This window comes from Bombina bombina, chromosome 4 (assembly GCF_027579735.1).
Source record: "Bombina bombina isolate aBomBom1 chromosome 4, aBomBom1.pri, whole genome shotgun sequence".
Classification (NCBI taxonomy): Eukaryota; Metazoa; Chordata; class Amphibia; order Anura; family Bombinatoridae; genus Bombina; species Bombina bombina.
In genome coordinates, this window is record NC_069502.1 from 656,257,176 (window position 1) to 656,284,419 (window position 27,244).

At 38.4% G+C, this 27,244-nt stretch overlaps 1 protein-coding gene and 1 long non-coding RNA gene across 2 annotated transcripts in view; both read right to left on the reverse strand.

Moving 5' to 3' along the window:
• LOC128655525 (uncharacterized) overlaps nucleotides 1-14,682 on the reverse strand; it is a 91,932-nt gene extending 77,250 nt beyond the window's left edge. The window contains exon 1 of the mRNA XM_053709133.1: nucleotides 14,633-14,682. The gene's annotated coding sequence lies outside the window, so the exon portion shown is untranslated. The remainder of the gene's footprint in view (nucleotides 1-14,632) is intronic.
• Nucleotides 14,683-14,687: 5 nt separating this feature from the next.
• The window catches only part of LOC128655526 (uncharacterized), a 44,548-nt gene continuing 31,991 nt past the window's right edge, over nucleotides 14,688-27,244 (reverse strand). Inside the window, exon 3 of the long non-coding RNA XR_008401834.1 lies at nucleotides 14,688-14,817. This is a non-coding gene — a long non-coding RNA (uncharacterized LOC128655526). The remainder of the gene's footprint in view (nucleotides 14,818-27,244) is intronic.

Here is a 27,244-nt window from a genome sequence, read left to right on the forward strand (position 1 = left end):
TTCTCTCTCTTCTTCAGTCCTTTCTCCCACTTTCTATCACTCCATTTTCCATCTCTGTTTACCTAACTCATTTCCCTTCCAACTTCTCCCCTCTCTTCTCCTGCCTTCAAACCAGCTATATTTGTTCATTTCCCCTTTACACTTTTTTCTCCACCTATAAACAAGCTTTTATTACTGTTATTAAAGGGACAGTCTACTCCAGAATTTATATTGTTTAAAAAATAGATAACCCCTTTATTACCCATTCCCCAGTTTTGCATAACCAACCAACACGGTTATATTAATATAATTTTTACCTCTGTGATTACCTTGTATCTAAGCCTTTGCAGACTGTCCTCTTATCTCAGTTCTTTTGACAGACTTGCATTTTAGCAGTGATGACTCCTAGGTAAATCCACGTAAGTGAGCACAATGTTATTAATATGACACACATGAACTAGCACTGTCTAGCTATGAAAAACTGTCCAAATGCACTGAGATAAAAGGCGGCCTTTAAGGGCTTAGAAATAAGCACAAAAGCCTACATAGGTTTAACTTTTAACAAAGAATACCAAAAGTAAATTGGAGAATTGTTTAAAATTGCATGCCCTATCTGAATCATGAACGTTTAATTTTGACTAGACTGTCCCTTTAAAGTATATAAGTCAGTAGGTGTTGCTGACATTATATTTTTAACTGAATTGGCATTCCTGTGTTAAATCAAATTAGTAGAGGTAAAATAATTGTACAGATATTAAAAGCTAAAATTTAATGTAGCAAAAGAAAATAGCATTTTGGATATAGAAAAACTAAATTTGTCATGTAAAAACAAATGTTTATGCTGGCAAACCAAGCTAAAAATATCTGTTAAAAATGTCTATATAACATAGTTATAACAGTTTTTCACTAACAGCAACACACAAGGACTTAAAGGGATATTTTATTGTAAACAAAACCCCTGTTTATGGGCTAAAGTTGGTGGTTGTGGGGTGTTAAAAAAAAATGGCACTTAAAAGTTCCTTTACATTGTGGTCTATGGGAACTGTGTGTTCCCTGTTAAAATATATGTCTATGCTTACGTACATATATATTTATGTGTTAATATGTGTACATACATATTAACACAAAAATATAAATATATTTAAGCATACTTACCCCCCCTCTGCAGCGCTAGTTCTCATGCTGTGTCTGACGGCATGAGAACGAGGCTCCAATTGGAGCCTATGGAAGCACGCTCTTGTGTGCACTCCTGGGTGAACTGGTATCCTCACTTGTAATGCCAGCGCACATTTGCGTGCGCTGGTATTACTACTTTGAGCGCAAATATCGCTATTGCAGAACCAATATTTTGCGCTCAACTTGTAATCTGGTCCATAGTAAGTGGCACATAGGAATGCAATAATAAATTGGTATGTGCAAAATTTGTTATTTGTTTGTCAATCTCAGAATATGGCAGCGTTTGGCTATTTTCAGCTTGGAATCTATTAGTGTTAAAGTCCAACACACAAACATCTATACTAGCACATGCATAATAATAAAATTTTATAGAATTGTACTATTGCACTATTATGTGTCTAAGAATCCAATTCTCAAAAGCTCGCCTGCATGGAGAGAAATCATCAGCTTATTTTACTGATCGTTATATTGTAACGTATGTGTCTCTCCTTAACATAACGTATATTAGTGAACTACCCTTAATGGGATACCAGTTCACAAGCTAAAGTAAAAAACATAATTTATTCTTACCTAATAAATTTATTTATTTCTTGACATGGTGAGTCCACGGATCATCTTAATTACTGGGAATATCCCTCCTGACCAGCAAGAGGAGGCAAAGAGCACCACAGCAAAAGCTGTTAAATACCACACCCCCTACCCACATTCCCCAGTCATTTGACCAAAGAGAAAGGATAAAGGAAGTAATCTAAGGTGCAGAGGTGCCTGAAGTTTATAGAAAAGCAAACTGTCTGAAAAACAGGGCGGGCCGCGGACTCACCGTGTCAAGAAAGAAAGAAATTTATCAGGTAAGAATAAATTATGTTTTCTTTCTAATGACACAGTGAGTCCATGGATCATCTTAATTACTGTTGGGAACCAATACCCAAGCTAGAGGACACGGATGATAAGGAAGGGACAACACAGTTCACCTAAACAGAAGGCACCACTGCTTGAAGAAACTTTCTCCCAAAAGAAGCCTCTGCTGAAGCAAAAGTATCAAATTTGTAAAATTTTGAAAAAGTATGCAAAGATCACCAAGTCTCAGCCTTGCAAAGCTGATCTACAGAAGCTCCATTTTTGAAAGCCCAAGAAGATGAAACAGCCCTTGTGGAATGAGCCATGATTCTCTCAGGAGGCTGCTGACCAGCGAATAACACTCCTCAACCAACAAGAAAGAGAAGTAGCCGTAGTTTTCTTACCCTTACGCTTCACAGAAAAGACAACAAATAAAGAAGAAGACTGGCAAAAATCCTTAGTCGCCTGGACATAATATTTCATTGCACGAACCACATCCAGGTTGTGCAACAAACGCTCTTTATGAGAAGAAGGATTAGGACACAAAGAAGGAACACCAATCTCTTGATTAATATTCTTATCAGAAAAAGCCTTGGGAAGAAAACCCAAGGCAGTACGCAGAACTACCTTATCAGAGTGAAAAGTAAGAAAAGGCAATTCATACTGTAAGGCTGAAAGCTCCGAAACTCTTTGAGCCGAAGAAATAGCCACCAGAAACAAAACCTTCCAAGATAACATCTTAATATCCAAAGAATACATAGGTTCAAATGGAGCTGGTTGAAGGACTCTAAGAACCAAATTAAGACTCTGTTAGGGGTAATATGAACCTGATGGCAGCCATCTTGTTCTTCACAGCCATCTTGTTCTTCGCAGCCATTTTGTAATAAATAGACTTTATTATACTGGGGTATTATGCAGTGAGAACTATATGCATATTATGATAGTTTCCTTAGCTGTTCGGCCTTGCCAATGTACCCTGGCCCGACGCCCAGAAATAAGATAGAATAAGATAATGTAAACAAGAGGGTTCAAAAGACCTTGTTGTCTCCGCAGATGGTAGTTTGTTATGACCATGTAATTATTGTTATGAGAAACTCATGTTCCAGATTTTCCTTGTAAATTGCTCTGTATAACTGTGTAAGATGACGCGGTCCTAACGTGTCATCCCCTTAACCCTGTATGTTACTATAAGAAAGGCTTGCACTGTGCAATAAACAGAATTGGCTTTCGATCATAATGCTGCGTGGTCTGAGTCATTCTAAGGGGCCCTTATCAGATAATCTACATATGCCTCAGGTGGTACACTAGGCCCCAGGCTTTGGCCTGCGCTGACACCCCCCCGTGGGATTATACACCTTACAATTCTTGGTGTCACGACAGTGGGATTCGCAGGAGGTAAGCTATCATGTTTTTATTACGCTGCTTTCCTTCTGTGAATCTGAACCTAAATTTAGTTGTTTGTGTTTTTAAAAAAAAAAAAAGGTGTAATATATGATATAAGGTTAAAGGGGTTCCTGTGGTTGAAGCACAGGTTTGCGGAGGTTATAGTCCTGCCGGCAGTTGTGATACCCCTCCAGACAGGTAATCAGTCCTGTGCTGGGACACGACAGGTATTGTGAGTCCTGTCTGTGATAAGCGCGCAAGTAATATATGTATGCCAGTCAACGGGAGGATTTTTTAAGATAAGTTCCCCCGGACAACTTGGCAGTGAGTGAGTCTCACGTGTGTTGAAGTTTCCCATATTCATTCCCATAATAGAGTTTTGTTACCCACCTGAAGCTCATGTTGATATCTGATGCTTGCTTTTGCTGCTATATATAAAATGATGCTGTGCGTAGAAAATATTAAGTGGCTGTGCATGTTATTATTGTGGCTATTATTGTGTTGAGAAATGGGAACTGCTTATAGATAAGATTGCACAGAGAAAATTACATGTATAAGGTAAAAGAAAAAGAGAGTTAATAGTTTCTGCAAAAGACAGAAATATTTTTTAAAACACTGTCAGTAAGTACTGCTGTTTGATAAATAGAGAAATCTCTGTGTTAAAAAATGTAGCAGGCAAAAAAGGGGGGCCACCACTGAGCGCGCACATAGATCAAAAGAAAAAAAAAAAAAGAAACCTGTTACAGCAGCTTCGTTTGTAAGATTTTTTTTTTGTTTGCTTGCAGTAACAAAAATGAAATTGTGTATATTGAGATGCATAATGTTTGATGGTCTGTAGGTTCTCACTGTGGTATGAGTGTAACAGATTTGCTTTAAACCAAAAACAGAATGTATTATTTGAAAATGATTGTCTCAAGCCGTGCAAAAAATGGCTATTTTGCGGGGTTTCGGAAAAGAAAAAGAATACATTTTGGACGTGGTGAAAGGTTAATCTAGTGTTTTATATATATATATATATATATATATGTGTATGTCGTACGCTATGAAATAGATGTTTTTCTGAGAAAGGAAAAAAGGGAGTGAATCTTTGGTATGCGAGATGAAATGAACTTGTGTGTCTGTATCGTAATAATGTTTCTTTTCTTTTTAGAAGATATCTTGTAATGTTATTTTATATACCTGTATTTCAAAGTCACCAGCATGTTTTAAGAATGTGGTATTCATATGCAATTTTTGTTTTAAGTGATACTTGTTTTTCGGCAGGTAAAGATATGATATTGTTTTTGTAAGTGAAGTAACGGCTTTGAAAGTGGCTTTGAAAGTGCGATGGTGTGTGTGATTTTTTGTCACGCTCTGGTAAATATGAAACTGTTTCTGGTATGATTAATGGGTTAACGTATGTTGTATTTGTAAGGTCTGTGCACGGAGTTAGTGCACCTAATGACATATAGTTATAAGCTGTAATTGAAAATTTATTTAAAAGTGCGTCCGTTTTTGTTGCAAGTAAATTGATCTGCAGGTCATGCTACAGTACAGAGGTGAAATTTGTGTGGTAAATCATACAAGCAGCCTAAATTATGGTTGGGATTACTGTAAGACTAACACTAGTATATTTCACTGTGTTAGCAGTTTCAATTACAGATTATTTTTAGTTTGGTTAAAATGTCCCTTTAACTAGTCTGCATCCCACTGTGAGTGCGTTCTTATGCTGCTTATGCTTGTTTAGGCTATTTAATGAACGTCAGTATAAATTTTTATTATAAGGATCATTGGGAATAATTTAAAAGGAAAATTGTATTAGTATTCTTTTGTAGAAAGCTTATTTTTTGTGTTATATATGGTTGTAATATTTGGCTGGACAACTGCAGAATGGTGAATATCAAATTATACACAATATTAAATCCAATAATTTTGTTGTGGTTAAACTAATTAGCATTTATCAAGTTTTAGTGTAAATTTTATATTTTTAAGCAGTAAACAGTGTTTCTCCTTTAAGTAAAAATGAAACTTTGAGCTTGCCTCACTATCCTTGAGAAAGACTGATAACACTGTGCATGTTTTGGTTTTCTTTTAAAAAAAAAAAAAAGAGAAAGTTCTCTCTTGTGTTTGGCTTTGTCGAGAACGATTTCTCCTTTACATTTAAAGCGGCAGAAATGGTGTTCTATGTTATAAAAATGATAACTATAAATTGCTCACTACAAAGAAACAAGTATTTATATTATATTCTGTCATAGAATATAGCTTAAAAATTATAATTTTATTTCTGTGGCTGTCAAACTGTATCTCACAGATAGTTCAGAACTCTTTGTTATTTAAAATAACCCCCACTGCGTTCAATAAATAAATGAGATATTATTTAATGAAGTGATTTCAGTGACACTTTAAAATATATCTAGTTATTTGGTTATTAACTAGTCTACCACTATTATTGCAATGACTTTGATTGCTGCTTAACAGCTAAGCCGTGGTCTATAAGGTGTCTACAAATAAACACCCCTAAAACAAATGATGCACAGTTTATCTGATTCTACTGCATTTAAATAACTAGCTAATTTATCTGATCACAGTTTTGGTTTTATTTATATGGCTTATGTGTATTTTGTCTCTTGGTGTTGTAATGAGATTTATACAGCCTGTGATAAGAGGCAGTCCTCAAAGGCTTACAAATTAGCATATGAGCCTACCTATGTTTGGTTTAATCTAGGAAGGTTGGTTAAAATTAAAAGTACTATCTGAATAATGAAATTTTCATTTATCCTAAAATGTCCCTTTAACAGTAGCTACTGTGGTTATCTGATCATTCCCAAATCAGCGCAATTTTATTTGTGCAATCTGCAACTGAAGTTTCTTGGGCATCTGCTGTGATTGCTTTCTTTGTGTGATATCAAAGTTTTGTACATAGTGGATGTTTTTTAATTGTTTGTAGTGTTCTGAGAGTGTTGCATTTCAGTGACTGTCAGAATATGTGTTGCATTTTAGGTTACTTGTGGTTGTTTGAAATTTGTGTCAGCAGCTAATGTTTTCTTTTGTGAAAGACAAGAACGATTGGTTTTCAATGTTTGTTTGTTATGTTTTTCTCTTTTGTGACTACGTGTGGAAGCGTGCTGTATGGACAGCATATTGAATTGTGAAGTGTATTTCATTTTGCTTGCTATTGAGAATTGTCTCTGCATGAGTGGAGTGCATGATTTGTCGTTTAGTTTCTTGTTATCTTGTGTTTGCGTGTCACACGAGATGTTTCACGCAAACATGGGGGAAGTATTGATGAATATCTTTATGTAATGGGGGTGATGGCTTTTAGGAGGTGAACCTAAAACGTTTTGAATCTCCTCGTACAATGTTATTGTGTTAATTTCAGATGCCTAAAATGTTTTATTTTTCTATGTGGTTCTTAACACTATATTTGTATTTGCAGGATGAGAGTATGCTGTCTTCAGAGATTGAAACACACTAACTGAATTATTTTTGAGTTTCCATATTTAGGTAAAATCTGTACAGGCTAAATTCCATAAGTGCACTCTTCAAAAGATTAAAGATTGAAAGCAAGTAAACCTTTAAAGAAAGAAAAGATGAAAGACCTTTTGTCAAGCTTGTTTTAACCACCACACTGCAGTAAAAAAAAAGTTACTGAACTATCTTTGGATCCATTCTTTGCTTTGCATGCTGGTACCAGCCCCAGAACTGGACTCTGGGTAATCCATGACTGTTTCCTCTGATGTGTGTCTTCAGGACATAAAGACTATCCTTCTCTGGACTGTGCCTTACCGCTCGATATGGAGGACCTGTTATGCTGTTACAGGGTCAACCAATTAAATTAGGGGAGTATTGTTTTAACTCCATTCCTTATATTGCTTGTTTTGTATTTTCTTGTATTTGTTTTATTTTTATTGATCATATTAAGTATAAGAAATCATATGCTTCATTGGTATTAGTGCACATTGTAGTTTATGTGCTTAACATAGCATAATATTTTAGACCCTTCACCCTTTAGAACATAAGGAGGACACGTCTAAGCTAGAAGTTTATAGTAAATATACAGAGAAATGTTTGTTCAGGGAATAGCATAATTATGGGTTATGAAAGCAATTGTATTTTTCCCTTTTGTTAATTAGTATGGTATCTGCAAAGTGAATTTGGTCATTCCTGATGTTTGTCAAAGAGAGTAATTCTTACCATAAAGATGTGTTTACCTTTAAAAGAGTTTGTAGTTTTAAATGATGTTCTGTTTGTATGCTTTCCTCATACAGGAGTGTGAGAGAATTTAGGTTGCATAAAATAATTAGTAAACTAGTAGTGTTTATATCAGATGAGATTGTTGAATATTAGGATCATGGTTGGAGAATTATAAGCATTATAGATAGCAGCCATCCAGAATAAAGCAGCACAAGGTTCTTTTATTTTTTAGAAGTTCAAAGTGATATTGTAAAGAAATTCATTTATTTTCATTGACTGTTTTTCTTTTTTTTCCATTTTTGCTACAGGGCAGGCCTTAGCATAAGTTTTAGCATAACCATTCAGGCTCTTGCTGAAGTCTGACAGGTTTTCACTTGCTTAGTATTCATGAAGTATCATTTAAAAGTGTATTGGGAAGTTGTAAATTATTCTCTGAGAAATGTCAATGTATTTAGTTTGCATTATATATCAACAATGTTTTGTTTGATTTTAAATGACATAGGATGAAAGTGAAGTTTTATTGGGACCTAATTGTGATTGTATTGTGGTGTGTACTCATCCTGTACTGTTTCTGTTTGCTTCCTAGACTCCCTGTGACTCGAGTGTGTGCTTGCCATGGGTATCCACTGGTTGCCTTGTCTACCCCATGAACAAACCATCAGATTTCCAGTATCTCCCTGCGGAAGAACCGTGGATAAGCACCCCTACTGCAAATGAACTGTTGGAGAACTGTATTATAGCAAAGTGTCAAGGTGCAGCGCTCTCAAATGGACAAAGACTGTTCTTAAAGTATTCAGAGGCCACCTAGAGACAGTTGTGCTGTTGCTATGTCATGCTTTACTGTGGAAAAGGAACTGTTGGACATATTGGGGGGGTGCTAGCAATGCAGGTGGAGAGATAGAAGATGCAGCGTTGTTTGGGGGTAGATGGGGGGCTGGTTGGGTCTCTGTGCCGGTAGACCGGTAGTTCTGGGAAGGCTGGAGGATAGATGGAAGGTATTGGAGGGACTGTACCTATATGCAGTGACAATTAGCCCTATAAAAGTATATCACGACATAGGAATATTTTTCTCTTTAGTATTCTTATAGAGTTCTGTTACCATAATATAAGGCTTTACTAATTTTCTATGCCTGTCTATTTTTATGTTATTCTGTTAGAATAAAAGGATGGTATGTTAGGGGTAATATGAACCTGATGGCAGCCATCTTGTTCTTCGCAGCCATCTTGTTCTTCGCAGCCATTTTGTAATAAATAGACTTTATTATACTGGGGTATTATGCAGTGAGAACTATATGCATATTATGATAGTTTCCTTAGCTGTTCGGCCTTGCCAATGTACCCTGGCCCGACGCCCAGAAATAAGATAGAATAAGATAATGTAAACAAGAGGGTTCAAAAGACCTTGTTGTCTCCGCAGATGGTAGTTTGTTATGACCATGTAATTATTGTTATGAGAAACTCATGTTCCAGTTTTTCCTTGTAAATTGCTCTGTATAACTGTGTAAGATGACGCGGTCCTAACGTGTCATCCCCTTAACCCTGTATGTTACTATAAGAAAGGCTTGCACTGTGCAATAAACAGAATTGGCTTTCGATCATAATGCTGCGTGGTCTGAGTCATTCTAAGGGGCCCTTATCAGATAATCTACATATGCCTCAGGTGGTACACTAGGCCCCAGGCCAACACCTTACAGACTCCAAGGTGGAGTAGTAGACTTAAACACAGGCCAAATTCTAACCAAGGCCTGACAAAAAGAATGAACATCTGGCACATCCGCCAGGCGCTTGTGCAATAAAATAGATAAAGCAGAAATTTGACCCTTCAGGGTACTAGCAGATAAACCTTTCCCCAAACCCTCCTGGAGAAAAGACAAAATCCTAGGAATCCTAACTCTACTCCACGAGTAGCCTTTGGATTCACACCAATACAAATATTTATGCCAAATCTTATAATAAATCTTCCTAGTCACAGGCTTACAAGCCTGAATTATAGTCTCAATGACTGACTCAGAAAAACCATGCTTAGAAAGAATCAAGCGTTTCATCTCCAAGCTATCAGCTTCAGAGAAACAAGATTTGGATGAAGGAAGGGACCCTGCAGAAGCAGGTCCTTCCTTAATGGAAGACGCTAAGGTGGAAGGGAAGACATCTCCACCAGATCTGCAAACCAGCTTCTGCAAGGCCACGCTGGAGCAATGAGAATCACTGATGCCCTTTCTTGTTTGACCCGAGCAATGACCCGAGGAAGAAGAGCAAACGGAGGGAACACATATGCCAGACTGAAAGTCCAAGGAACAGCCAGAGCATTTATCAGAACAGCCTGAAGATCCTTTGACCTCGACCCGTACCTCGGGAGCTTGCATTCTGACGAGATGCCATGAAATCCAACTCTGGGTGCCTCCAACTAAGAATCAAGCTGGAAAATACCTCTGGATGAAGTTTCCACTCCCCTGGAAAAGTCTGTCTGCTCAGAAAATCCGCTTCCCAATTGTACACCCCTGGAATATGGATAGCAAACAAACAACAGTTGTGAATCTCTGCCCACTGAATAATCTTGGCTACCTCTGTCATGGCCAAGGAACTCCGAGTTCCTCCCTGATGATTGATGTAAGCCACTGACGTTATGTTGTCCAACTGAAACCTGATAAACTGGGTTGAAGCTAGCTGAGGCCAGGCTAGAAGAGCATTGAAAATTGCTCTCAGTTCCAAAATATTTATTGGAAGAACCGACTCCTCCCGAGTCCATAGACCCTGAGCCCTTAATGAACGCCAGACAGCACCCAGCCCAGCAAACTGGCATCCGTGGTTACAATCACCCAGGCAGGTCTGTGAAAGCAAATTCCCTGAGAGAGAAGATCCTGAGACAACCACCATGGAAGAGAATCTTTAGAAATCTGATCTAGAACAATCTTTGAAGATAGATCTGCATAATCCCCGTTCCACTGCCTGAGCAAGCATAACTGCAGAGGTCTGAGATGGAACCAAGCAAACGGAATGATGTCCATGACAAACCATCAGACCAATAACCTCCATGCACTGAGCCACTGACAGCCGAGGAAGGGACTGAAGAGCAAGACACAAATTGAAAATATTTGACTTTCTTGCTTCTGTCAGAAAAATTTTCATCTCTAGAGAATCTATAATGGTCCCCAAAAATACCACTCTTGTAGCCAAAATTAAGGAACTTTTTCCTAAATTCACCTTCCAACCGTGGGAGCGTAGAAAAGACAACAACAACTCTGTGTGGGAGTTTGTTAGTTAAAAAGATGGAGCCTGAACTAGAATGTCGTCCAGATAAGGAGCCACTGCAACACCCTTCAATCGAAGCACTGCCAATAATGCTCCCAGGACCTTTGAAAAAATTCTGGGAGCTGTTGCCAGACCAAAAGGAAGAGCTACAAACTGAAAATGTTTGTCTAGAAATGCAAATCTTAGGAACCTGTGATGATCCCTGTGAATGGGAATAGATACACATCCTTTAGATCCACTGTGGTCATGAACTGACCTTCCTGAACCAAAGGAAGAATAGAATGAATAGTTTCCATCCTGAAAGACGGAACCCTGAGAAACTTGTTTACACTCTTGAGATCTAAAAAAGGTCTGAAAGTTCCCTCCTTTTTGGGAACGACGAAGAGATTGGAATAAAAACCCAGACCCTGTTCCTGAACTGGAACAGGCAATATCACTCCCATGATGGAAAGATTCTGAACACAACATAAGAACGCCTCTCCTTTTATCTGGTTTACAGATAACCTGGAGAGAAGAAACCTGCCTCTGGGAGGAAAATTCTTGAAGTCCAAATAAAAAAACAACAGGCAACCTCCACACCTCAGCAAGCTCTGCTGAGATGCTTACCTGACCTCCTTGCTGCCGGAAACAAAGTCAGAAAACATAATAAACTGAGCCAAACATCCCCAGTGCCTTCAAAACTGCCATACAATAAACCGTTAACCTAGAAGGCTGATTATATATTTAGACAGCATTAACTGTCAAAGTGCCAAATTCTCCTATATCAAAACAGGGAAAGAAATAGGCACTTACCTCAAAAATCTATCCGGCAGCAGGACAGCTCACTTGGTATGAGAGGGGCTTCCTACCTCACATGGACCATTGGAAAAAAGAAAAGGCTGAGTAAACTTACTCAAACTTACAACCAAGGGCAGCATGAAATTACTTGGGAGGCCCAGTGGGGATTATACCCTACAAGTTCCCAAATGCTTAAAAGCCACCACTTGCTCTAATGAAGAGACATGGACTACGGTAAACCCCAAAGAAAACCAGAGCAAACTTCCTCTGCTTAAAAAATAAACTCTTGATTGAAGAATCAGACACCTATCTTTACCCCTCCTTGCAACTGATACAAGCAAAGATAATGACTGGGGATTGTGGGTAGGGGGAGTGGTATTTAACAGCTTTTGCTGTGGTGTTCTTTGCCTCCTCCTGCTGGTCAGGAGTGATATTCCTAACAGTAATTAAGATGATCCGTGGACTCACTGTGTCATTAGAAAGAAATAATTGTCAGAAGATCTGTGAATGTTATTAAATTATATATATATATATATATATATATATATATATATATATATATATATATATATATATATATAATTTAATAAATATATATGGTTGTGTACACCAAATAATTAATTTTATTTGCAAAACTCCAGATGTCACTGTTACAGCAGTTATATTTACTCTGCCAAATGATTCTTGGCTGTGTAAACCAGCCCCCCTCTCTCATTCATCAAAATAATTGTAGTCATAGTTATCTTAAGAAATAACAAAAGGTTTAAAGCTTTGTATAAGATAAGACCAGTGAACCACTTTAAGGTAAATATAAGCATTTTTGAAACCCTCAGAGGTATATGCCCATATATGGGCTTCCTCCCCAAGATGGGTAAGGAACTCACAGGCCCCCTGTAGGAAATAGACGGTCCGTCTGTGGGAATGGTTGACTCTACAAACATGTTCAAGGAATTGTAGTTTTTACCATATGAGTGTTAAATTGTCCCTGCTGAGATCTAAATACACATAAGGTATCTGAACTCAAGTTACCTACAGCACATGGGAAATTAAATCTCGGATAAAGGAATTATGCCTAATTTTCATAAGTTTAAGATACTCAAATGAACATGTATATTCAGACACATGAATCTGGGAGATTGTCTATGCCTAAGAAGGGTAATATTGGAAGCTGGAAACCTAAGAAGCAGTGACTAATAGTAACATATTAGATAAATAATTGCTGTGCTTGATAAATACTGCAAATAGATATATGAATGTTTGACATTTTTAACAATTATTTCTTTGTTTTGCAGACAGGAAACTGAACTTCAATAGCCAATAGGATTTTTCCTACCTTAATTCCAATTGGCTGATAGAATTCTATCAGCCAATCGGAATTCAAGGGACGCCATTGTGGATGACGTCATTTAAAGGAACATTCATTCAATCGTCGGATGTCGTTAGAAGAGGATGCTCCGCGTCGGATGTCTTGAAGATGGACCCGCTCCGCGCCGGATGGATGAAGACTTCTGCCCGTCTGGAGGACCTCTTCTGCCCGGCTTGGATGAAGACTTCTGCACCTCTGGAGGACCACTTCTGCCGGCTTTGTGGAGGACTTCAGCCCGGTTGGGTGAAGATTTCTAAAGGTAGAGTGATCTTCAAGGGGTTAGTGTTAGGTTTTTTTTAAGGGGGGATTGGGTGGGTTTTAGAGTAGGATTGGGTGTGTGGGTGGTGGGTTTTAATGTTGGGGGGTATTGCACTTTTGTTTACAGGTAAAAGAGCTGATTACTTTGGGGCAATGCCCCGCAAAAGGCCCTTTTAAGGGCTATTCGTAATTTAGTATAGGGTAGGGCTTTTTATTATTTTGGGGGGCTTTTTTATTTTATTAGGGGGATTAGATTAGGTGTAATTAGTTTTAAAAACTTGTAATTATTTTATTATTTTCTGTAATTTAGTGGGGGGTTGTACTTTAGATAATTGTTTTTAATTGTATTTAATTGTATTTAAATGTATTTAGTTTAGGGAATGTATTTAATTATAGTGTAGTGTTAGGTGTAATTGTAACTTAGGTTATGTTTTATTTTACAGGTATATTTTTATTTATTTTAACTAGGAAGTTATTAAATAGTTAATAACTATTTAATAACTATTGTACCTAGTTAAAATAAATACAAAGTTGCCTGTAAAATAAAAATAAACCCTAACCTAGCTACAGTGTAACTATTAGTTATATTGTAGCTATCTTAGGGTTTATTTTATAGGTAAGTATTTAGTTTTAAATAGGAATCATGTAGTTAATGCTAGGAATATTTATTTAGATATATTTAAATTATATTTAAGTTAGGGGGTGTTAGGGTTAGGGTTAGACTTAGGTTTAGGGGTTAATAAATTTAATATAGTGGCGGCGGTGTAGGGGGGGCAGATTAGGGGTAAATAAACATAATGTATGTGGCGGCGGTGTAGGGGGCGGCAGATTAGGGGTGTTTAGACTCGGGGTACATGTTAGGGTGTTAGGTGTACAGGTTCCCATAGGAATCAATGGGATATCGGGCAGCAGCGAACATAAGCTTTCGCTGCTTTCCGACTCCCATTGATTCCTATGGCATCCGCCGCCTCCAGGGCGGCGGATTGAAAACCAGGTAAGCTGGGCCGGAAAAGTGCCGAGCGTACCTGCTAGTTATTTGATAACTAGCAAAAGTAGTCAGATTGTGCCGAACTAGAATTCGGAACATCTGTAGCGACGTAAGCATCGATCTGTGTCGGACTGAGTCCGGCGGATCGTATGTTATGTCACTAAATTCTACTTTTGCCGGTCTGTAGGGTTTTGATAACTAAGGCGAATCAGGCTCGCCACAAATACGCTGCGGAATTCCAGCGTATTTGCGGTTGACGGCTTGATAAATACATGCCAATATGTCTATAAATTTTAACTAATATAAAGAATTTAGGAATTTACATTAATTTTACTGTTTTGTATATGCATTTTATTGGGGGTTTGTTTAAAGAATAATTATTAAATATATTGTATTATAACCCGGCCATATACTGACATAATACTTTTTAACAAAGCCAGGCTTACCTGTGACTGAAGAGAATGTCCTCTCTGCTCACTGTTACTTAGGTTGACTAATTCCCTTTCCAGTTCTTGTTTGCTACGTAGTATCTCCATCTCTTTTTGAGAGATCTGCAGGTCCGTTTGTTCTTTAATTTTCTTTAGCTTAACAATTTCCTCCGTAAGCTGCTGCTTGTCTTTGTAATGAGCTTCTGTAATATAACACAGTCTAATTGGTATTGTCTGCAGTCATGTTTGTAATGTGCTTCAGAAGCATAACATCATAGCATTTGTTACATTTTAAGATTAATACTTCAAAAAATGTGGTTGTAATAATGTTTTAACAGGACTTTATAAATTCCTAATATCTAAGGAAATTATTTTTTAAGAAAACAGAATTTATGCTTACCTGATAAATTACTTTCTCCAACGGTGTGTCCGGTCCACGGCGTCATCCATAACTTGTGGGAATATTCTCTTCCCCAACAGGAAATGGCAAAGAGCACAGCAAAAGCTGTCCATATAGTCCCTCCTAGGCTCCGCCCACCCCAGTCATTCGACCGACGGACAGGAGAAAAAAGGAGAAACCATAGGGTGCCGTGGTGACTGTAGTTAAAGAAATAAATTCATCAACCTGATTAAAAAAACCAGGGCGGGCCGTGGACCGGACACACCGTTGGAGAAAGTAATTTATCAGGTAAGCATAAATTCTGTTTTCTCCAACATTGGTGTGTCCGGTCCACGGCGTCATCCATAACTTGTGGGAACCAATACCAAAGCTTTAGGACACAGATGAAGGGAGGGAGCCAATCAGGTTACCTAAACAGAAGGCACCACGGCTTGCAAAACCTTTCTCCCAAAAATAGCCTCCGAAGAAGCAAAAGTATCAAATTTGTAGAATTTGGCAAAAGTGTGCAGAGAAGACCAAGTCGCTGCCTTACATATCTGATCAACAGAAGCCTCGTTCTTGAAGGCCCATGTGGAAGCCACAGCCCTAGTAGAGTGAGCTGTGATTCGTTCGGGAGGCTGCCGTCCGGCAGTCTCGTAAGCCAATCGGATGATGCTTTTCAGCCAAAAGGAAAGAGAGGTAGCAGTAGCTTTTTGACCTCTCCTCTTGCCAGAATAAACGACAAACAGAGAAGACGTTTGTCTGAAATCCTTTGTTGCTTCTAAATAGAACTTTAAAGCATGTACTACATCTAAATTATGTAACAAACGTTCCTTCTTTGAAACTGGATTCGGACACAAAGAAGGCACAACTATTTCCTGGTTAATATTCTTGTTGGAAACAACCTTTGGAAGGAAACCAGGTTTAGTCCGCAAAACAACCTTATCTGAATGGAACACCAGATAGGGCGGATTATACTGCAGAGCAGATAACTCAGAAACTCTTCTAGCAGAAGAAATAGCAACCAAAAACAGAACTTTCCAAGATAACATCTTGATATCTATGGAATGTAGAGGTTCAAACGGAACCCCTTGAAGAACTGAAAGAACTAAATTCAGACTCCAGGGAGGAGTCAAAGGTCTGTAAACAGGCTTGATCCTGACCAAAGCCTGAACAAAAGCTTGAACATCTGGCACAGCTGCCAGTCGTTTGTGTAACAAGACAGATAAAGCAGAAATCTGTCCTTTTAGAGAACTCACTGATAATCCCTTATCCAAACCTTCTTGGAGAAAGGAAAGGATCCTAGGAATTTTAATCCTATTCCATGAGAATCCCTTGGATTCACACCAACAGATATATCTTTTCCATACTTTATGGTAAATTTTTCTAGTTACAGGTTTTCTAGCTTGTACCAGAGTATTTATCAAAGAATCCGAAAACCCACGCTTAGAAAAAATCAAGCGTTCAATTTCCAAGCCGTCAGCTGGAGAGAAACTAGATTTGGATGTTCGAATGGACCCTGTACTAGAAGATCCTGTCTCAAAGGTAGCTTCCATGGTGGAGCCGATGACATATTCACCAGGTCTGCATACCAAGTCCTGCGTGGCCACGCAGGAGTTATCAAAATCACTGAGGCCCTCTCCTGTTTGATCCTGGCTACCAGCCTGGGAATGAGAGGAAACGGTGGAAACACATAAGCTAGGTTGAAGGTCCAAGGCGCTACTAATGCATCCACTAGAGTCGCCTTGGGATCCCTGGATCTGGACCCGTAGCAAGGAACCTTGAAGTTCTGACGAGATGCCATCAGATCCATGTCTGGAATGCCCCATAATTGGGTCAACTGGGCAAAAATCTCCGGGTGGAGTTCCCACTCCCCCGTATGGAATGTCTGACGACTCAGGTAATCCGCCTCCCAGTTTTCCACTCCTGGGATGTGGATCGCAGATAGGTGGCAGGAGTGATCCTCCGCCCATTTTATGATTTTGGTCACTTCTCTCATCGCCAGGGAACTCCTTGTTCCCCCCTGATGGTTGATGTAAGCAACAGTCGTCATGTTGTCTGATTGGAATCTTATGAATCTGGCCTTTGCTAGTTGAGGCCAAGCCCTGAGAGTATTGAATATCGCTCTCAGTTCCAGAATGTTTATCGGGAGAAGAGACTCTTCCCGAGACCATAGACCCTGAGCTTTCAGGGAGTCCCAGACCGCGCCCCAGCCCACTAGACTGGCGTCGGTCGTGACGATGACCCACTCTGGTCTGCGGAAGCTCATTCCCTGGGCCAGGTGATCCTGGGTTAGCCACCAACGGAGTGAGTCTCTGGTCTTCTGATCTACTTGAATCACTGGAGACAAGTCTGTATAGTCCCCATTCCACTGTTTCAGCATGCACAGTTGCAATGGTCTTAGATGAATTCGCGCAAAAGGAACTATGTCCATTGCTGCAACCATCAACCCTACTACTTCCATGCACTGAGCTATGGAAGGTCGTGGAACAGAGTGAAGAACTTGACAAGCGTTTAGAAGTTTTGACTTTCTGATATCTGTCAGGAAAATCTTCATTTCTAAAGAATCTATTATTGTCCCCAAGAAGGGAACTCTTGTTGACGGAGACAGGGAACTTTTTTCTATGTTCACCTTCCACCCGTGAGATCTGAGAAAGGCCAGAATGATGTCTGTGTGAGCTTTTGCCTTTGAAAGAGACGACGCTTGTATCAGAATGTCATCCAAGTAAGGTGCCACTGCAATGCCCCTTGGTCTTAGAACCGCAAGAAGGGACCCGAGCACCTTTGTGAAAATCCTTGGAGCAGTGGCTAGCCCGAATGGGAGAGCCACAAACTGGTAATGTTTGTCCAGAAAGGCGAACCTTAGGAACTGATGATGATCTTTGTGGATAGGAATATGGAGATACGCATCCTTTAGATCCACGGTAGTCATAAATTGACCCTCCTGGATTGTAGGTAAAATCATTCGAATAGTTTCCATTTTGAACGATGGCACTCTGAGAAATTTGTTTAGAATCTTTAAATCCAGAATTGGTCTGAAGGTTCCCTCTTTTTTGGGAACTACAAACAGGTTTGAGTAAAACCCCAGACTTTGTTCCACAGTTGGAACTGGGTGTATTACTCCCATCCTTAACAGGTCTCCTACACAATGTAAGAATGCCTGTCTCTTTATTTGGTTTGAAGATAAGTGAGACATGTGGAACCTTCCCCTTGGGGGTAGTTCCTTGAATTCCAGAAGATAACCCTGAGAAACTTGGCCTGCTTACCCTTGTTCCAGCCTTGCATCGGTTTCCAAGCTGGTTTGGTTTGCGCAGCATTACCCTCTTGTCTAGAGGCTGCAGAGTTGGAGGCCGGTCCGTTCCTGAAATTGCGAAAGGAACGAAAATTAGACTTATTCTTAGACTTATTCTTGGCCTTGAAAGGCCTATCTTGTGGGAGGGCATGGCCCTTACCCCCAGTGATGTCTGAGATAATCTCTTTCAATTCCGGCCCAAAAAGGGTTTTACCCTTGAAAGGGATATTAAGCAATTTTGTCTTGGAAGATACATCCGCTGACCAAGACTTTAGCCAGAGCGCTCTGCGCGCCACAATTGCAAACCCCGAATTTTTCGCCGCTAATCTAGCTAACTGCAAAGCGGCATCTAAAATAAAGGAATTAGCTAACTTAAGTGCGTGAATTCTGTCCATAACCTCCTCATACGGAGTCTCTTTACTGAGCGACTTTTCTAGTTCCTCGAACCAGAACCACGCTGCTGTAGTGACAGGAATAATGCACGAAATAGGTTGCAGGAGGTAACCTTGCTGTACAAAAATCTTTTTAAGCAAACCTTCCAATTTTTTATCCATAGGATCTTTGAAAGCACAATTATCCTCGATAGGAATAGTAGTGCGCTTGGCTAGTGTAGAAACTGCCCCCTCAACCTTAGGGACTGTCTGCCATAAGTCCTTTCTGGGGTCGACCATAGGAAATAATTTCTTAAATATAGGAGGGGGGACAAAAGGTATGCCGGGCTTCTCCCACACCCTATTCACTATGTCCGCCACCCGCTTGGGTATAGGAAAAGCGTCGGGGTGCACCGGAACCTCTAGGAACTTGTCCATCTTGCACAATTTTTCTGGAACGACCAGGTTGTCACAATCATCCAGAGTAGACAGCACCTCCTTAAGCAGTGCGCGGAGATGCTCTAATTTAAATTTAAATGTCACTACATCAGGTTCTGCCTGTTGAGAAATTCTACCTGAATCAGAAATTTCCACATCTGACAAAACCTCCCTCATGGCCACTTCAGATTGGTGTGAGGGTATGACCGAGCAATTATCATCAGCGCCCTCCTGCTCTACAGTGTTTAAAACAGAGCAATCGCGCTTTCTCTGAAATGCAGGCATCTTGGATAAAATATTTGCTATGGAGTTATCCATTACTGCCGTCAATTGTTGCATAGTAACAAGCATTGGCGCGCTAGAATTACTAGGGGTCTCCTGCGTGGGCAAAACTGGTGTAGACACAGAAGGAGATGATGTAGAACTATGTCTACTCCCTTCATCTGATGAATCATCTTGGGCAACTTTACTATCTGTGGCAGTACTGTCCTTACTTTGTTTGGACGCTATGGCACAATTATCACACATATTTGAAGGGGGAGACACACTGGCTTCCATACATACAGAACATAGTCTATCTGAAGGCACAGACATGTTAAACAGGCTTAAACTTGTCAATAAAGTACAAAAACCGTTTTAAAACAAAACCGTTACTGTCTCTTTAAATTTTAAACAGGGCACACTTTTTACTGAATATGTGAAAAACTATGAAGGAATTGTTCAATTTTAACCAAATTTTCACCACAGTGTCTTAAAGCATTCAAAGCATTGCATCCCAAATTTCAGACCTTTAACCCTTAAAATGAGGAAACCGGAGTCGTTTACAGTTTTAACCCCTTTACAATCCCAGCTCCAGCCTTTGCTGCGACTTTACCAAACCCAGGGGGGCATACGATACCAAATGAAGCCTTCTAGGAACTTTTCCAACTACTTCCAGACCCACACACATGCAGCTGCATGTACTGCTCTCAAAAGTAACTGCGCAGTAATGGCGCGAAAATGAGGCTCTGCCTACTACAGAGAAGGCCCTTCCTGACTGGGAAGGTGTCTAACCAGTGCCTGACGTAAAAAAACGTTCCCCAAAGATATAAAGTGTGAATTTCAACATCAAACTGTATAAAATGCCCAAATAAAGCAATCGATCTAGCCCATAAAAGTGTCTACCAGTTTTATAGCCCATATTAAGCCCTTTATTCTGTTAGAGACTAAGAAAATGGCTTACCAGTCCCCATGAGGGGAAAATGACAGCCTTCCAGCATTACAAAGTCTTGTTAGAAATATGGCTAGTCATACCTTAAGCAGAAAAGTCTGCCAACTGTTCCCCCCAACTGAAGTTATCTCATCTCAACAGTCCTGTGTGGGAACAGAAAACGATTTTAGTTACTGCTGCTAAAATCATACTCCTCTCACAAACAGAACTCTTCATCCTTTTCTGTTTCAGAGTAAATAGTACATACCAGCACTATTTTAAAATAACAAACTCTTGATAGTAGAATAAAAAAACTACAACTAAACACCACATACTCTTCACCATCTCCGTGGAGATGCTGCTCCGTGGAGATGCAGGCAAAGAGAATGACTGGGGTGGGTGGAGCCTAGGAGGGACTATATGGACAGCTTTTGCTGTGCTCTTTGCCATTTCCTGTTGGGGAAGAGAATATTCCCACAAGTTATGGATGACGCCGTGGACCGGACACACCAATGTTGGAGAAAAAGATAAAACAAACAAGTTGGAGAAACCAAGGTTAGATGCAGAGTGAAGTACAATGAAAGAAACATATTTAATGGTCTTGTATGGGACTGAGTGAAATCTGGGCTATATATGTCAGACATTTTTAAGATAAAAGATAAACCTCTAACAATATCCATTGAATATTTTCATCAAATGGAGGATTTTACAAGACTGGCTACCTACAAACAATTGTTTATATGTTTTTATTGTTAAAAGTTTTGAAATAAACTTAAGAATCTATTGGCACAGCAATCATGGCCACTAATGCAATACAAGAAAGGGCATTATCTGCAAAGATTTGATTTCACTTTAGCAACACATTGAAAACGTCTATACATTAAAAGTCATGCTCTTTCTACATATATTGCCCACCCTTTGACTCACTTAGCACAAAATACCAGCAAAATTAGAACTAGTCTTAAAACCTCTCTGAAAAACAAAATGTATGCTTACCTGATACATTCTCCATAACATATGGGATATATTTCCCACCACTAGGACGAGGTCAAGGACCCATATCAGAGCTTAAAATCCCTCCCATCTCTGTCTTAGTGTAACGTATAGCCGAGTAGAGAATAGGAAACATATAGGTAGGAAAGAAAAGGCAGGGTCAAGAGGTGTCATTAGAACTGTCACCCCAAAATTGAAACAGGCGGGGCCTGTGGACCATCATTATTGCGAAAGAAAATAATTTATCAGGTAAGCATAAATTTTGTTTTCCTCAGTAAAATGATGATGTCCACAGTCCTCCATAACATATGGGATTATATCCAAGTAGATGGTCTATGTTACGGAAAGGACGGGACTATTTGTCTGGCAGTTCTTATTTAGCTGACACTGTGGCCCAATGGACTTTCTTGCCAAAAGTTGCTTGCGAAAAAGTAAAATCTCAAAGCGATAAACTCTGGAAAAAAGTATGCAGAGAAGATATGTTTCAGCTTTGCAAATCTGCTCCAAAGATGCATTTTTTTTTAAAAAACCATGATGTTGCAATTGTTCTTGTAGAAAGATGTGTAATACTCTTATAAGGTGACTCTCCTGCCTTCAAGAAAGCCTTGAGTCACTTTTTAAGTCAAGAGGCCAACACTACCTTAGTAGCTTTCTGACCCATACTAGATTCCGTAGTGTAAAAACAAACTAGAAGTTTGGAGATAGAATTCAAAGTGTTGACTTCATCAAGATTATGTAATATCTGCTACCTAGAGTTAGCAGGATCTGAACACAATGAAGGAGCAACCATCTCTTGATTGGTATTTTCCTTAGGAAGTAAATCATATTTAGTACAAAGTAAAGCCTTCATCTTGTGAATAATAAGAAATGGAGAATCACAAGACAAGGTTGGCAACTCAGAAACTGTTTTTTGCTAAAGAGATTGCTAAGAGTATTTTCCAAGATAATAGTCAATATCAATGGAATGCAATGGTTCAAGAGAATAACCTTGTAATACAGAGAAAAGTGAATTTAGATTCCAGGGTGGAGAAATAGGTTCCAAAATTAGCCTAATTCTAACGCCTGAACATAAGTCTGAACTTCTGGAAGTTTAGCTAACTTCCTATGAAAAAGAGAGATAAAGCAGAAATTCAACCATTTAGAAATTAGTGGACAAAACCTTGTCAAGGCCACCCTGAGAAAACTGAAGGATTCTAGGAATTCAAAAGGAATACCAAGAAAACCCTCTAGAAGAACACCACTAAGAATATGTCTTCCAAATCTTGTGATAAATTTCTTGTGTTACAGGCTTTCTGGTCTGCATCAAAGTTTCAATGACCGAATTAGAGAAATCTCTATGTTCCAAAACCAGGCGATCAAACTCCACGCCATTAAATTTAGAGATATGAGATCTTGATTGAAAAGGGAACATTGAGACAACATGTCTTGTCTCAGAGGAAGAAGCCATGGAAAGTAAGAGGACATCTGCACTATATCTGCATACCAAGTCCTGCAGAGCCAGGCTGGAGCAATTAATATTACTGACGTTGACTCCAGTTTGAGCCAAGTAAGGACTTTTTTGAGAAAAACAAACAAAGGAAACCATTATGCTAGATGAAAGTCCCATGGACATACCAAGCCGACTATTATGTGAGCCTTTGGATCTTTTGATCTTGCACAATAGCTTTGAAGCATGAGATTTAAGTGAGTGGCCATCCGATTTATGTCCTGTAAGCCCATTTTGATCACAGAGTGATTGAAAATGTCCTAATGGAGAGACCACTCTCTTGAATGGACCGATTGACTGCTGAGATGATCCACCTCTCAGTTGTTTACACCTGGTATGTGAATTGTCAAAAGGGAACAATGATTCCTCTCTGCCTAAGACAGAGTATTAGAGATGTTGTCCGACTGGAAAAGGATAAACTATTCCTCCTTCAACAGGGGACAGGGCTGAAGAGTCCGAAGATTGCTCGAAGTGTTCTTAAGAAAAAGATTGACTGTGTGCCAAATGTAGATAATTCTTGACCACTGTGGTAGCATAGCCATTAATCGAGGGAAAAGGGTCAAAAGAGAATGCGTCTGAAGCAGCTACCATAAGACCCACCGCCTCCATGCACTGAGCTACTAATGGAATGTAGCTCATTGTAGGAAGAGACAAACCCTCTAAATATTTATATTGCGAAGTTCCTTTCTAGGAAACTAGATGCATAAGGATTGAGTCTATTATGACTCCTGTAAATGCTACTCTTATAGCAGAATAAAAGGGCTTTAGGTACATTGATACTCCAACCATTGTCTTAAAAGAAGACAGAAGCTTGTGACTATGAGCAATAGCTATTCACATGAAATAAGCTTGCACTAGTATATTAGCCAGATAAAAAGCAACTGCAATTTCCTGATTCTGATCAATGGCAAGATTGTATCCAACACAGCGTGGCAAACAGGCAAAGTTTGCAGATATTCAAACCTCAAGAACTGAAAATAATCCCTGTGTATATGGATGTGCAGATAAGAATCCTTGAAGTCTATAATAGCCATAAACTAACCCTTTGAATTAAGGGAAAAAACAGTGAGGTATGTTCCTACTATTCAAGTGGGAACTCTGACCAATATGTTTAGGGATGTTGAATCCAGGACAGTACTGTTAATTTCATTTGGACAATGAACAGATTGGGGTAAAAAAAACTCTTGACCCTGAGATTAATTATTCTCCTATCCTCAAAATTCCCAATAAAGGATCATTGTCAACATTTATATGGGACTGTTGGCCAATAAGGAAGACTCTGCTTTAAAGAGTACAAAAATCACTTGATCTCTTGAAGGACAAAGAGAATCAGTCCGGATATACAAACTATTTTTCCGGATGGATTCAAAAATGTAGAAACTTATACAAAGTTTATACAAGGTTTAATAAATCTGTACATGACATAAGCATCAGATGTAGTATACATGTACCTACTTAAAGTGATTGTAAAGTTTAATGATTTAAAGCCCAGTATTCAAAAATAATCTTAAAAACATGGGCACTAAGTCATTAAACTTTACAAAGGCGCTTCTTTTTTTTTTTTAATACTTACCATTTTGTTACGGTAAACAGACCGCTGATCCTCGGCCCGCATTTCCTACTGCAATATGCTAAATACAGAAGAAGATGCGGGTGGAGGATCGGTGGTCTGTTTATCGTAACAAAATGGTAAGTATTTAAAAAAAGAAGCGTCTTTGTAACGTTTAATGACTTAAAGTTCCCATGTTTTTAAGATTATTGTTAGATACTGGTCTTTAAATCATTAAACTTTACAATCACTTTAAGCATTTGCACATTTTTAGACTGTCATGTGGCCTTACGGACTAAAGAAGCACCACATATAGACCAACAGGTACACATTAGATACTTGTAAATCCATGCCTAGAATAAGTAGAGACTGTGGGGTCTATTTATCAAAGCGTCAACTGAAAATACACTTGAATTCCGCATCGTATTTGTCACGAGATTGATCCGCCGTAGTTATCAAAGTGTCAAGATCGGCAAATGTAAAATTTTTTTAAGTAATATACAATCCCATTATCTCAATCCAACTCAGATCAATGCTTGCGTCATTACAGATGTTTCGAATTCAGATTCGACTCTATTTGAACCTTTTCCAAATTTATCAAACATTTAACAGGTACGCTCGCGTGTATTCCGACGCAGTTACCTAGTTTTAATTCCGCCACCCTTAAGGTCGCGGATGCCATATTAGTCAATGGGAGTCTGAAAACACAGAAAGCTTATGTTCGATGCTGCAAGAGAATTAAGTATATTACATAATAAAAGTAAATTAGAAACTCTATTAAAATTGTATACCCTTTCTAAATCAAACAATATTATTGCTCCACATGTGGTGCACTACTAGATATAGGGATAAAAATGAAAAATACATTACTACTTATGGATTATGCTACAAATTTGTCTCTCATTACAAAGCAAGGGGACAATATTATTTCTACAAATTTGTTGAAACGTTTTGCCCCAAAATTGTCGCACTAATAGATATAGAGATAAAAATGAAATAAATACACAACATAATATAGCTAACTTCCTTTTTATTTTTGGGGAAAAATCTATGTGCACCATGTTTAAACCATGTAATACAAATCACACTCTCCACTTCGCACCAATTTTGACGCAACACTTTTCACACCAATTATGACGCAAACTTCTAAACAACCCACACACTAGTGAATTTTTACACCACTTTTGATTGGAATATGCATAATCACATGATTAATGACATCAGCCAATCTGATTTAAATATACATTTTAAACTATCGCTAACTAATCAAATTGCTCGATTCTTGCGTCATTGATCACTCATCAGAACTTGTAAGTGCCATTTGTTACATTGTGTATTATACTTTGAAAGTATGTGAATTTAGAATTAAAGATAAACATTGATGCTGACATTAGGACACACAGTGTAATATTTTATACAAGGATTTTAAAATTCGAATTGATGTTTGATTCAATATAATCTTAAGATGATAGCTCAAAGGGAAAGCCCACCTAACATTAAACTGTCATGATTCAGATACAGCAGAAATTAAAATCACTTCTTTACTGTCATGCTATTTTCAGGATATTTCTTTCTTCTCTTGAATTTATTTTTCAGTAAGAAATGTCATTTTATATGCCAGCACATTTTAAAACACCTGTGAAGGGGTGGTTTTTAAAAATAGATTGCAATCAGGAGGGGTTATACAGGTACAGAGAGAAAACTGGCCCAGCTCTTAAAATATCCATTGATTGCAAATAAATACATATGCCTGATTACATGTTATATTTGCAATTATTCCTGCTCAGAATAATAATAAATTTACACTATATATATATATATATATATAATAGTTGTATAAATAAACACAGAGATATGAAAGACAACATTGTTTAGAACAAAAAAAGGAATTCAGGGACATGTAAATATGTTTGAAAAAGATTTCTGACATAACAGACACAAATATATATATATATATATATATATATATATACACACATACACAAGTATGTGCAAAGATATATGTACAAATTCTAACATTAATAATCATTTATAAAAAAAATATATGAGATAAAAGCATATCATGACTTCTAGAAATACAAATACACATTAATTTATGTGAAAGTATCATATAACAGAAATTATTATCATTACTGCAAATAATATTACAAAGAGCATAAAATCTACAACAGTATATAAACTGCAGACTCACATAAAAAAACACTATCTGTTTACATCCCCTGGCAGTGATAGGAGTACAATGCTGCTTTATTGACATAAAAAAGTATTAATAGCACAGATAGTTATAAGACATGATAATGGAACCATATGTCAGTATGTTCAGTACAATATATCAATGCACATATTATAATACATGGGGTACACAATAGATCAAGTTTCTTCAAACTATTTTTCCCAAGACCCAGTACAATAATACATACTTTCACAAGATAGCTGCAATTTTGTAGTCAAAATGTTGTAAAAGGTAATAACACACACACTCATACAACACACACACACTCATACAACACAGAAATACACTACACACAGTCTCATACAACTAGGGCTGCAACAACTAATCGGTAAGATTGACCAAAGTAATAGTTGTCAACAAATCTCATTATCGATTAGGTGGTCTCAGTGGCGGCTCGTGAATTATTCAAATGGGGGTTCACAATTCTGCCTCTCCTCTCACTAGACTGTCAGGACTTATAGAAGTAATCTGTATGGACAGAATGCCTTGTGACATAAGGAGTAAATGATGTCTGGATTGTTTCCTTTAACACATAACATTACATTTGTTTTATCCACAAACTTGCTTTTTTTGAGGCCACTGTTAGGTGTTGCCATCAAAAGATCAATTGCTATATTACTTTTGGGCAGAACAAATATGCCTGGAACATACCTCCCAACATTTGAAATGGCCAAAGAGGGACACTTTTCTCCCCGTTAAC